Raw genomic sequence first — 11,493 nt, 5'->3', positions numbered from 1 at the left:
TCTAATGGCATTAATATATGTACTGTTGGAGCGCCGTGGTCCAGTGGTTTCTGTGTTCGACCCAAGTGCCATGGTACATGGGTTCAAACCTGACAGGGGAATGTGGTTCTTGTGTCCTTGGGCAAGACACTTTACTACAATTGACCTATCGCTGTTTGAGAGTTGGCCACGCCCTTAAACAACCCTATGGAATTTTTGTACGCTGTGTTTTGTTTGTCTCATACATGTTGCGTGTTCCACGTTCATTTGTATATCATGTAATTGGACAATATTTCACAAGCTGCGTGACGCGATTCTAACGGGATTCTACTGCGATAGGTCAATTGACTCTCTCCACCCAGGAGTATAAATGGGTACCAGATTGTGCTGATCTCGGCTGCAGAAAAGTGGTCTCATGGACTGATGAACAGGGGTAAAAATGGTGAAGCGCTTTGAGATCAAGTTTTGGTGGAAAACGCTATATATTAAGCGACACACATTATTATTGTTGATCCGTAGAGTACAGTGCATGTTAATTCATGATCTTGTGTGCTCCCACATGTTAGCAGTGCATTGCATTATGCAAACTTCAGATTCAAGCACTTGTCACCCAATGTACATTCCTTACTATGTGCAGTTCAGTTAATCTTGGGGAATATAAAAAAATAACATCTCTCCTACGTCCATATTTCAGGTGAATGCATAAGTAAACTTTTTGCAACAAATTGGGTATAGCATACTGGGACAAGATGGTCCTGTTTCATGTAATTTCAGTGTATGTCAATGTAACAGATGCGGAAGAATTTCGTGTACCATCCATGTTTAGCGTATATACTTGTGCACATGTGTGTGTGGCTGTGCATTATGCATGCGGTGGGATGGGAGGTGTACAGTTTCTTCCCACTCGTTGGCGAGTTCACGTGTTTATGCTGTCTGCGCTTTTAATGAATTTACATCCACTGAATGGCATGTGGACTCCGGTCGGGTGGAGTGTGTATACATGTATTTAGTCTTTAGGTTAGGTTTTTTTTTGTTTTTAAATAACTTCATTTCAACTCATTCCAAATGAGCTTACAGTTACAAGGAGTTTTCTGAGAGGGTTTCCCAACATCCATCTTCCACTTATGTAACTGTGGCTTGCATGTTTGATTGAATTGTAATACCTGACCTAATGCTAGTTTTCGTTTGAATGAATATTCACAATTTGAATTCGGGGTGGGGGGGGGGGGACGGGTCACCGTCATGCTGTCTCGCATGAGTATTTGTCGAGAAAAAAAAGGTGAGAATTCCAAGAAGGTGCAATTGTAATTGGACATCAGCAACCCATCTGACCTATCCTTCTCCGCCAGACATCTTGATGCCTAATTCCCAAATTGCCAATTAAAGATTCTCTGGGTTGACTTCAATTGTGCTGCTAGGGAATCTTGTTTGGTGAACAAGGTCATTTGCACCTGAGACACATCGGACATGGATGTCGCGATGTGTGTTCAGCCCTACTCATTCTATTCCCATTGGCCCATCAGAAAAGGAGGTTTCCACGTTTCCACTTACAGATAATTAGCATAACTAATTTGGGGTTGAGAACGTAGAGTCTAGAATTTGAAACTCGGCAGGTGCATTTCAAAGGTTGGTGGCTACTTTGAAGCATGGCAGGTGTCATGTGAAGTGTGGCAGGCTGCCATGCTCATTTAAAATTGTACATTCGCTCTTTTCACACTTCTGCCATGGGCATGCAGAGCCTCGATCTGGCAACTTTACACAATGACTATAGCCGGTTCAGTGATTCCGAGTCGGGGTTCAGATCACTGAACCGGCTATTTTTATTGTGTAAAGTTGCCAGATTGAGGCTCTGCATGCCCATGGTGGAGTGCGAAAAGAGCGAATAATGAAGAACACTGCTACCCTTGTTGTAGCGTATAATTACTATAGTATTTGCCAAAAGTGACTCCCCCAATGTTTTTTGCACAACCCTTCCATATCTCTCGAAGTACACTGCAAGAAAGATACATGTTGCTTGACCATGAAATACGGTAGCTCTTGGTAAGTATTATGCCGTAGAATGTGTTGACGTCGCGCTGGGTCATCTCCAATTAGTGATGAGTCCAAAGAACGTCTTGTTTACCATTTTCACCATACAATTGCGAGGGCGATTTAGATGATAATTTTTTAGTTGAAATTTTTCAGACATTAAGAATAATAAGAGTGAAAATGGGACAGTGGTTCGTAGCTGACTAAAGTCATCATCAGAACGTGAAGGATGCCATTATTTTTCTTTTCCAATGGATGACGAATTTACAAAAGGTGGGCCCAGTGTGTATCGCTGCATTAGGCCACGTGTGTTTGGACACATCACCCTGGGCAACACGTGACCTCGGCCGCGTATGACGTAACCACTTCTATGGCGTATAAACAGTGCAACCAAAGTAAACAAGTCTGTGGTGTGATCCCCCAAGTCCTCCTAATCCCTCCAAACTAGCATCTTTTAAAAAGGGGGCTAGCAGATAAGCCTAACAATACACTCCAGTTGGAGCCCTATAATCACAATGCTGAATAGTCAAAGCATCTTCCAATTCACTTCTACTGGAGTGCATTGGCATGTCAAAATGACATTCACTTAACTACACTAAAAGAGCAAGAGTTAAACACGCACACACAGCCCTAGTTACTAGAATTCTGCTTCCTTTTTTTTTTCCAGACATGGTGAAGGCGATCAGCCAGGTGGTCAAGAAGGGCGGTGTCCTGACAGGGGAGGAGAGGAACCTGTTGTCGGTGGCCTACAAGAACGTGATAGGTGCCCGGCGGTCGGCCTGGCGGACAATCAGCTCGGAGGAGCAGAAATATACCGAGAAGAGCGAAACTAAGAAGGCCAAGATGGCTAACGACTATCGCAGTGAGGTAGGAACTGTTTCAAAATTCAATATTTTTGTTTTATTATTTAAAAAATATTCAAACATTAACACTTTGACTGCTGCGCCCGAATATACTCGGGATAGCTTTACAACAATTGATGTTGTTCAACAGAGGGCGGCACAACGTTTACTGCTATCCCGAGTATACTCGGGCATAGCACCTGCCGGGGTGTAAAGCTATCCCGAGTATATTCGGGCGCAGCAGTCAAAGTGTTAAGTGAGAGATGCAAAACACAAAAGAAAACATGATGACATCATCACCTGAAGGGCGCCCTCTAGTAGCACGTCAAAGAAAGTCGGATGTTTTCAAATTTGCAATTTTTTTTGTCAAAAATTTTACCAAATTGCCATATAATTTTTATTTTATTTTGGACAAACACAAATTTCTTTGCAAAGTTTCAAAATTATAGCGGTGTCAAATTGGAAGTTGGTTGAGGGAGAATTTGAACTGATCAGTTTTTCTTTACTTTTGTTAACGTCGACCATTGATTGCATGTTGTCAACTAATTTAGTACTTAAACTGAGAAGTCGTCTTAATTTCATCATTTGTGGTTTTTTTTTTAAGAATCTTATTCATGTGGGTCTTCTATAAATTTGGGTCCACTTTTTTTCCCGTCCCTGTTACATGTACATCTGACATCTATGATTGTATAATTCTGATGCACTCCTTAATGCAGTCATCCTCCAAGAGTGATTATGAATAGCAAACTACCTACCCAACAAATAAACAATCATTTGAAGTCACTTTTAATGATGCTTGAATGGCAAATTACAAAGTACCAAGGTTTTTAACAGGGACGGGAAAATTTCACACTTTGGACCCAAATTTATAGAATGACCCATAACTGAATTGAAGCAACGTACAACAAAATATTGTCACGCCTGATTACCCTGTAACAAAAACAAACGCTAAATCTCTGGTTTTATTGATATTACGCAATTGATTTACTGATAATCTAAATTACCGATATCGACTACCCTAATCCCCAGGCCCTTTTTCTAGGAACCATCCTCAATCCTCCAAAATTCTCCAAAATCCTCGAAAGTTTTGCACTAAATGTTCAAATTAAGGATACCCACTGCCTCAATCCTCCGACAGTCCTGCTTCTCAAAAGACATTCATCCTCAATCCTCCAAAATCCTCAGAAACACCCCCGGAGGACTTCGGAATATGGAGGAGGGTTAGGGTTAATTTTACGTTCCCGACCCCTGCCATCGGAGATAGAAATGCTACCACTTTGGTGAATTGACTTTGTTGAAGTCGACCTTCATTTGCCTCCCTGATTTTCACCTTCACAGATCGAAGCAGAGCTAACCGACACCTGCAACGAGATTCTGAAGGTATTAGAGGAACACCTCATCAAGAATGCCACAGAGAGCGAAGCTAAGGTCTTCTACCGTAAAATGTAAGGCTTCTTAGTATGTGGCTTCTCCAAAGCTGTTAAATAATTTTCCCTCAGTTTTTGGGTTTTTTTTTACGTTACTATTCTGTCCTAAAAATCCCATAGATGTATACACTATTTGAGTTGGCACATCTTTAGTCCTAACATACCTGAATCCATCAAAATCCACACCCTGTTTTGAAGGATTTCGGCCAATTTAGGGCGATTTTGATGGATTCAGGACGGTAAGCCTAGCGGTACTGCAGGATTTTGATGGATTCAGGATACCTCCATATTGAACTGTCGGGGGACTTTGATGGATTCAGGATGTAAACAGTTAACTCCTTGGCTATGTGTTTGATGTGAACGAGGTATATGTAAAAATACACTGGTGGATTCTGATGGACTCACTGGTGGATTCTGATGGACTCACTGGTGGATTCTGATGGACTCACTGGTGGATTCTGATGGACTCACTGGTGGATTCTGATGGACTCACTGGTGGATTCTGATGGACTCACTGGTGGATTCTGATGGACTCACTGGTGGATTCTGATGGACTCAGGACACCAACATTTTTTTGCATGACAAAAATGGTTAGAATTGTCAATTGTTAGACTGCATGATAGGCACAGTGCTAGTGTTTTCCAAAGACTGAACATTGTGCAGAGTAGCACATTAGACAAAAGTCCTGGGGCCGATTTTACGAAACTCGTCTTATCTTACGACTCATCTTAGGACTTAAGACGAGTCCCCATTCTAAGATCGATCTTAGTAAAGGTCTGTACCCTGCATTGTTTATGTTCAGCCATGCATAATTGAGACCTATACATCGTACACGCTGCTTCTGGACATATCATCCGCATGCCTGCCACAATGTATGACAGTGGTTGTTGGAGGATTTTGAAGGATTGAGGCAGCGGTCGCCCCTCCATTGAACAAATTCCAGCAATAACAGATGATTTTGGAGGTTAGAAGCTGTATCCGATTTGGACATGGTGGCATGTGGAGGATTTTGAATGACTGAGGATGGGTCCTAGCAAAAAAAGGGCCCAGGCGGTTAAGGTTAACCAAGTAACGGAACAATTGTTGCACTTGCAGCCCTGGGAGTAACTGCTGCCTTTTTTTTTCATGTTGATATGACAGGAAGGGTGATTACTACCGCTACTTGGCCGAGTTCTGTGTGGACGACAAGAGACGAGCAGGCTCAGAACAGTCTCCAAGCCTACAAAGACGCCATGGAGGCTGCCGAAACGCTGAAACCCACACATCCAATCAAACTCGGTCTAGCTTAAATTTTTCCGTATTCTACTACGAGATCATGAGCAATCCGGTAAGAATAAAAGGCCTTTTCTGTTTGTGGTGTTTTGTTTTTCTGGGCAACTTTTGGAAAAAGCCTTTTGGGGGGGGGTTTCCTAATGTCAATAAGATTAAATTCAGATAATAAAAAAAATTGATAAATCAGGTTATCGAAACAGATATTTGACTATCCCTTTTCGCTGTATTCATGAATTAACTGTCCTGTTGTCCGAAACAGTCACAGGCAGTCAAAAATTCAATCATGTCCCTGCTATGCCCTTATACACAGGCTATTCACCAACAGTTAGATCTCGTTTTCTTTTAACAATCTGACTAGTCAAATACCATCAACAGGCAAAAAGCAAGGTAACTGGTAGTTACAGCTGGCTTTATTATCAATCTTCAGTCCAAGCATAGCTTTCACAGCTGGTCAGTCCTGCTTTGTTTAAACAGGGAGGTCTTAAACATTAAAGCAGTCACTCGGTTGATTTGACTACTGGAATGGCTTTGTTGAATTGGCCAGCCAAAGAGGGAGGGTTTGCACTTTGAAAATACCTCAGCTTCTTAATATCTTGTAGGTATAGGATGGAATAATATTTGCGTGTGATTAGACCCAGCCAGCGGTTTCGACATGCTCGGTGGTTGAGTGGTTAAACTTATGCAGGGGGTCATGGGTTCGAGTCCCAAGCAAAATTGCAATCTTATTTTTTTTTTTAAGCTCCCTGACAGCACTGAGTTTGCAGTGCTTGTAACAACCTGCGTGTGTGAAGGGCAAAAACCGGGTATTCAAACCTACCACTTGTCCTAACCCTCCTGCTATTTAAACAGTAACAGACAGTCAAAATTCACTTCCACTTCCCCTGCTTATACTTTTAACAAAGGCTAGTCACCAGCAGTCAGATCATATGTCGAGCAAGCGCCGTGACTAGTCAAACTGGGTCAACAGACAAAGCTGGCAAGTTGTTGTCACAGCTGTTTTATCACTCACCCGGAGTCGAAGCATATCTGTATCAAGTTACTTGAACAGTCCCAGCCAGTCAATTCTGCTTTACGTTTAGCCAGAACCCATTGTGTCTCTTTTGCTGATAGATCATTTTCTGTATACGGCCCCAAAATCTGGAACAAACTTCCAGAATACATTAGAGATACCACCTCACTGCATACATTCAAGACACTCCTGAAAGCTCACCTGTTTCAGGAGGTGTGCCATCAATGATTTTTCTTCTTTTTGGTGCCCCATCAGCGCCTTAGAGCAAACTTTTTGATTTTGGCTCTTTATAAATTTCTTTTGATTGATTGATTGAAATGTAGGCTTGGAATTGTTAACTGTTGAATACAAAACAGTCGCTTGATTTATTTTGACTGAAGACTACTTGGCACAGAATGTATGTTTGCATAGGAGGGTTAATCAATGTTTTGTTTTGTCCCATGACAAATTCCACTCTGGCAGGAGGATGCATGCACACTGGCCAAAGAGACATTCGACAATGCGTTAGCAGGCCTGGAAACCGTGGAGGAAGACAACTACAAAGACTCCACGCTCATTCTCCAGTTGCTAAGAGACAACCTCACCCTCTGGACATCAGAGACTGAAAGCGAGGGTAAATTCTGATTTGTGTGTGTGTCTCGGTGAACTCTTCAAAACCCTGCAAATTTGCCACCACTCTTTTGCCCATAATGTTAGCTCGGTCACTGCAAAATCCTTGAAAAGGAATCCTTGTTCAAGCATGCTGTGCCCTTCAAAAATCCTTGTGCACATTTGCAAGACTCATCAATTGTGTATTCTTGACAACCTCTAACACTACACACTTTAACTTGACACTTCAGAGCCATTCGCATGGGAAAATCTGAAGGGAATACCCTCCCCCCCATCCGTCCTCCCCTTTAATCTCCTCCTCCCCCCCCCCCCCCCCCAAAAAAAATGAATGAAAGATGGCTCCTCAAGAAAGAAATTCCAGTACCTGGTAATTTTAATTTTGATGTCTGAAGTTGTTTCGGGTGAATTTCATACAAAAGCAGTGTTTCGCCAGAGTTTGTAAATTTTTACCATGACTTAAGCAGACAAATGTAAAACTTGTTCAACATCAACAAAATTAGCTGGCCTAACATTTCGGTCTTAAGACCTTTTTCAAAGGCAAATGAGGGCGGTACAGAAACAAACCTGTAGGAGACACTCAAGCTTGCAAGGGTGGAAGAAAAAACAAGAAAGGGGGATTAACCCTTACCCCATAGGCCCTTTTCGCTGGGAACCATCCTCAATCCTCTAAAATCCTCCAATTTTTTTGCACTTATGTTCAAATGAAGGATACCCAGCGCCTCAATCCTTCAAAATGTCGGACAGTCCTGCCTCTCAAATGCATTCATCCTCATTCCTCCAAAATCCTCCTCTTCTTCAAACACCATTCACCTTCAATCCTCCAAAATTCTCATGTGCCTCAACACCATTCATCCTCAATCCTCCAAAATCCTCCTCTTCTTCAAACACCATTCACCTTCAATCCTCCAAAATTCTCATGTGCCTCAACACCATTCATCCTCAATCCTCCAAAATTCTCCAAAACCGCCAGGAGGATTTGGAGGATTGAGGGGGTTAGGGTTAAACAGGGAATGGACCAAGGGAGTGTGGTAGGTGGTGAAGATGAAAGGAATGAGGTGAGGGGATGGGGCAGGGTAGGAACGGGGGGAGTGTGGTGGTGGGTGAGGATCGGGGGGGGGGGGGGGGGGGGCTTGAGAAGGGAGGGATGATGCTGGGGAAGGAACACATGAGTGTGGCAGTTGCAAGAAGTTTGACAATTTCAGTTTTCATTTTCAGTCAAAAATGTACCAAACAGATAATAAAAGGTAATGGATGGGCGTTGTGTTTGATAGACTTCTTTGTTGTTTATTTTCTGTTTCTCTCTCACAGACCCAAAAGTAGAAGACATTGAGGATGCCACAGCAAGTTTCCTAAAGTAGACTTCTCATATGGATTAATGATGAGACTAATTTAGTGTGAGTAGCTACCTGGAAGATTTAATAAATCAATCTTATCTAGTTTCCAGTGCTTTTTTTTTTCTCAGAATGTAATGAAAAACTGAGAAAACTTGAGAAAACTGCAGAGCAAATAGGTAAAGAAAGTTTGACGTACTTAAAAAGCCACAAAGGATCATTTGCAAATTACTGGAGGAGTGCCTATTGATTTAATAACAGAAACCCTTGTTCAACGTGAAGATAGGACTGGTATCAAATACCCTGAGAAATTATTCAGCATTGAAGGTGGTTTTTAAAAAAGGTACCCGCTGGCACACTTTCTATTTTTACTTAAGCAACGGAATCCAGTTACAAAACCCCAAAAATTGTGCATATACGTTTTCTCTATTTTTCTCAAAATGTATCATACCCACCTGTAGCTATTGTATATCCCCACTTAAGATTTGAGAAATTTTGTTGCTTCAAACAAAACAAAGGGCAAAAAAAAAAGCAATGATCTTTATGTATGTTTAAACTGCACTTGAAAGTTTTGTTTAACATGTACAACATTAACTTGGATGCCAATCTTTCGGCTTTGTGTTAGGCCTGGGTGAGAAGTGGATTTTTCTACTTGAGTACTCGCAAAGAAATTACTAAGAGTAGTTAAATCGAATTCACATAAAGGCAGAAAATGACATAGGTAATTATGACGGGAAGTAACTATAAGCAAATAGCATGCAAGTCACATCACATTTTTCAGCACTGAGAACATCCTTGCTGTGTGACGTTTTGATGTCATTGATTTGAAATTTATTTTATGGACGAATGGAATCCTCGGGAGAGAGAGGCGGAGGGAGTGATTCCCTGTTTGCTCGGACGTACTAAGCCATGAACCCTAAACCGTAAATTGCTACCCGCGAGTACCTGCTACCTATTCGTGCCAGGATGAGTACTCCAGTAGATGAAAAACCACAAGTAAGGCCCCCCCCAAAAAAGTCTCCGGTTTCTGGTATGCGCGCGCGTCGCCGTAGCCATGCACGTCGGCAAAATGAAAAAGTGTTTTTTTTTCAATGAAAGATGATGTCTCAAAACCGCCAAACTCACTGGTTTGACTGGAATCGTGCTGCTGCACAATTTTAACGTGATTTTAGATTGGGTTATGGTCGAGAATAAGCTTTATGTGGCCTCTCTGGACTCCATATATTTGCACTAAGTTTAGTCGGGCACCATTTGCAGTCATCAGCCGACATTTGAAGCCAAAAAATCAGGTTAAAAAAAAAAAAAAAGCAGCGTTGCCGCAGCATTTTTTTTTTGGCAAGCTCCATACCAGAAACCTGAGACTTTTTTGGGCCTAAAACGACGAGTAGCATAAACTAATTTTTGTGTGTTCTTTTTATTCTTTTCTTACACAGAGGCAGAATTACTGGCTGTACAGGGCACCTTCCAAATTTAACCAGACATTCCCAGAGCTTTGTTTCAAGGAATTATCAGTAAAGCACTGTGGAATTACGACCAACCCAACAAGGGTGCCCACCTTAAAAACAACCCTAAAAACGAGTCTTCTGCACTCTAGAGTGTTAATATTTACACCTGCATCGCAGTCACTGGTCCCTACCATTGCCAACGTCGCTCTGCATTGATGGGATACAACAAGAATTTAACAAAAAAGGTTTTGGGAGCATTTGTTGGGATGGGGGGAGGGGGGTGTAAGTAATGGAAAATATGTAGTTATGTATGTTCATTAAATAAGAATTACAAAAACAACGGCACCCAGTGTTCTCACAAAATGCCTTTCAAAGGGTTTGTAGCTTGTATTTTTTATTTACGTACGCAGGGAAATAAAAAACAGCCACTTTTTGGCATTATTTATGTTTTAAAACTACCAGGTCGATCCACAACTGCCCTTATATAACGGCATGGTTTTATCAGGTGGTGGGCAAATGTAATCATGGAAACAGGTACGTTCTATGTTTTTTACGTGGTTTTAATCAGGCGCATATTGTCCTGTTTTTGCCCATTCCATGTTTTGCAGTTCACTCGTAGACCAGCACATAACTTGAAAGTTGTTTGGGTACAAACACAGACTGATAGGCCCGTGGTGGACCCTTCGATTACGAACAATCTGTAATTAATTGTCGCGTAATTGAAAGACCAAGTTTACATACGTATGGCTTGTGGACCATTTCATTAATGCTTCACTTTATAAACCCTCCTCAGATAGACATGCCAATCAAGAACAAGCACAACATTCTCATTTCAGTCCTTCTGATTTGAAAATCACTGGCGTTTGGAAAAAGGCACACCTGGACTTTCTAGGTGTGTGATTTTTCTAGGCGTGTGATTCCTTGATTCAAGCTGGGACTGAACAATGTGGTAATTTTTTTAAAAATAATTTTGATTTTGGTTCACAGTAAAGCCATTTTCTCGTCACCGATTTTCACAAATTATGCAGTATAATTATGCCACAAATGTATGCCGAGGTGTGTGGTAGATGGATTCAGGCGTGCGATTATTCGCACTCCTTGGGAAGCTTTAGGCGTGTGATGGTGTTGGGGTGCGATCGCACGCCTCAAATCAGAAGGACTACATTTTGAAGGTTTGTGTACCCAATTCTCTTGGATATACTTATTTTGTTGATTGGTTCATATTGTAATCGTAACATGACACATTCCCCTGATTTCTGTGATCAAGCAACCAAACGAATACTTCCGCAAGCTCCTGTCTAATTATGGATAAAAAGAAAATCCCTGTTCCTTTTGTGAGAACACTGCGCCAGCGTGTGTGGAGTAGGCCTTTGTGTTTCCCTGCCGATTACATAAATACCTTTTTTATTTCTGTTTAACGGCAGCTGTAATATGGTGCCTAGTGTTGACGTAAGTGTGGTAAACCTATGATTTATTATTTTGATAAAATGTGGCAAGTATATTATGAATCTTTTTTTTTTTTTTGAGTGATGTAATTAGTTGGTAGTGTTT

At 41.5% G+C, this 11,493-nt stretch overlaps 1 pseudogene; it reads left to right on the top strand.

Annotated features, from left to right (window-relative positions):
* Positions 1-2,676: 2,676 nt before the first annotated feature.
* LOC115925837 lies at positions 2,677-8,524 on the top strand (annotated as a pseudogene).
* Positions 8,525-11,493: the final 2,969 nt, after the last annotated feature.

Source organism: Strongylocentrotus purpuratus, unplaced genomic scaffold (genome assembly GCF_000002235.5).
Source record: "Strongylocentrotus purpuratus isolate Spur 01 unplaced genomic scaffold, Spur_5.0 spur5_contig_697, whole genome shotgun sequence".
Classification (NCBI taxonomy): Eukaryota; Metazoa; Echinodermata; class Echinoidea; order Camarodonta; family Strongylocentrotidae; genus Strongylocentrotus; species Strongylocentrotus purpuratus.
This window is presented reverse-complemented; position numbering and strand designations above follow the sequence as displayed.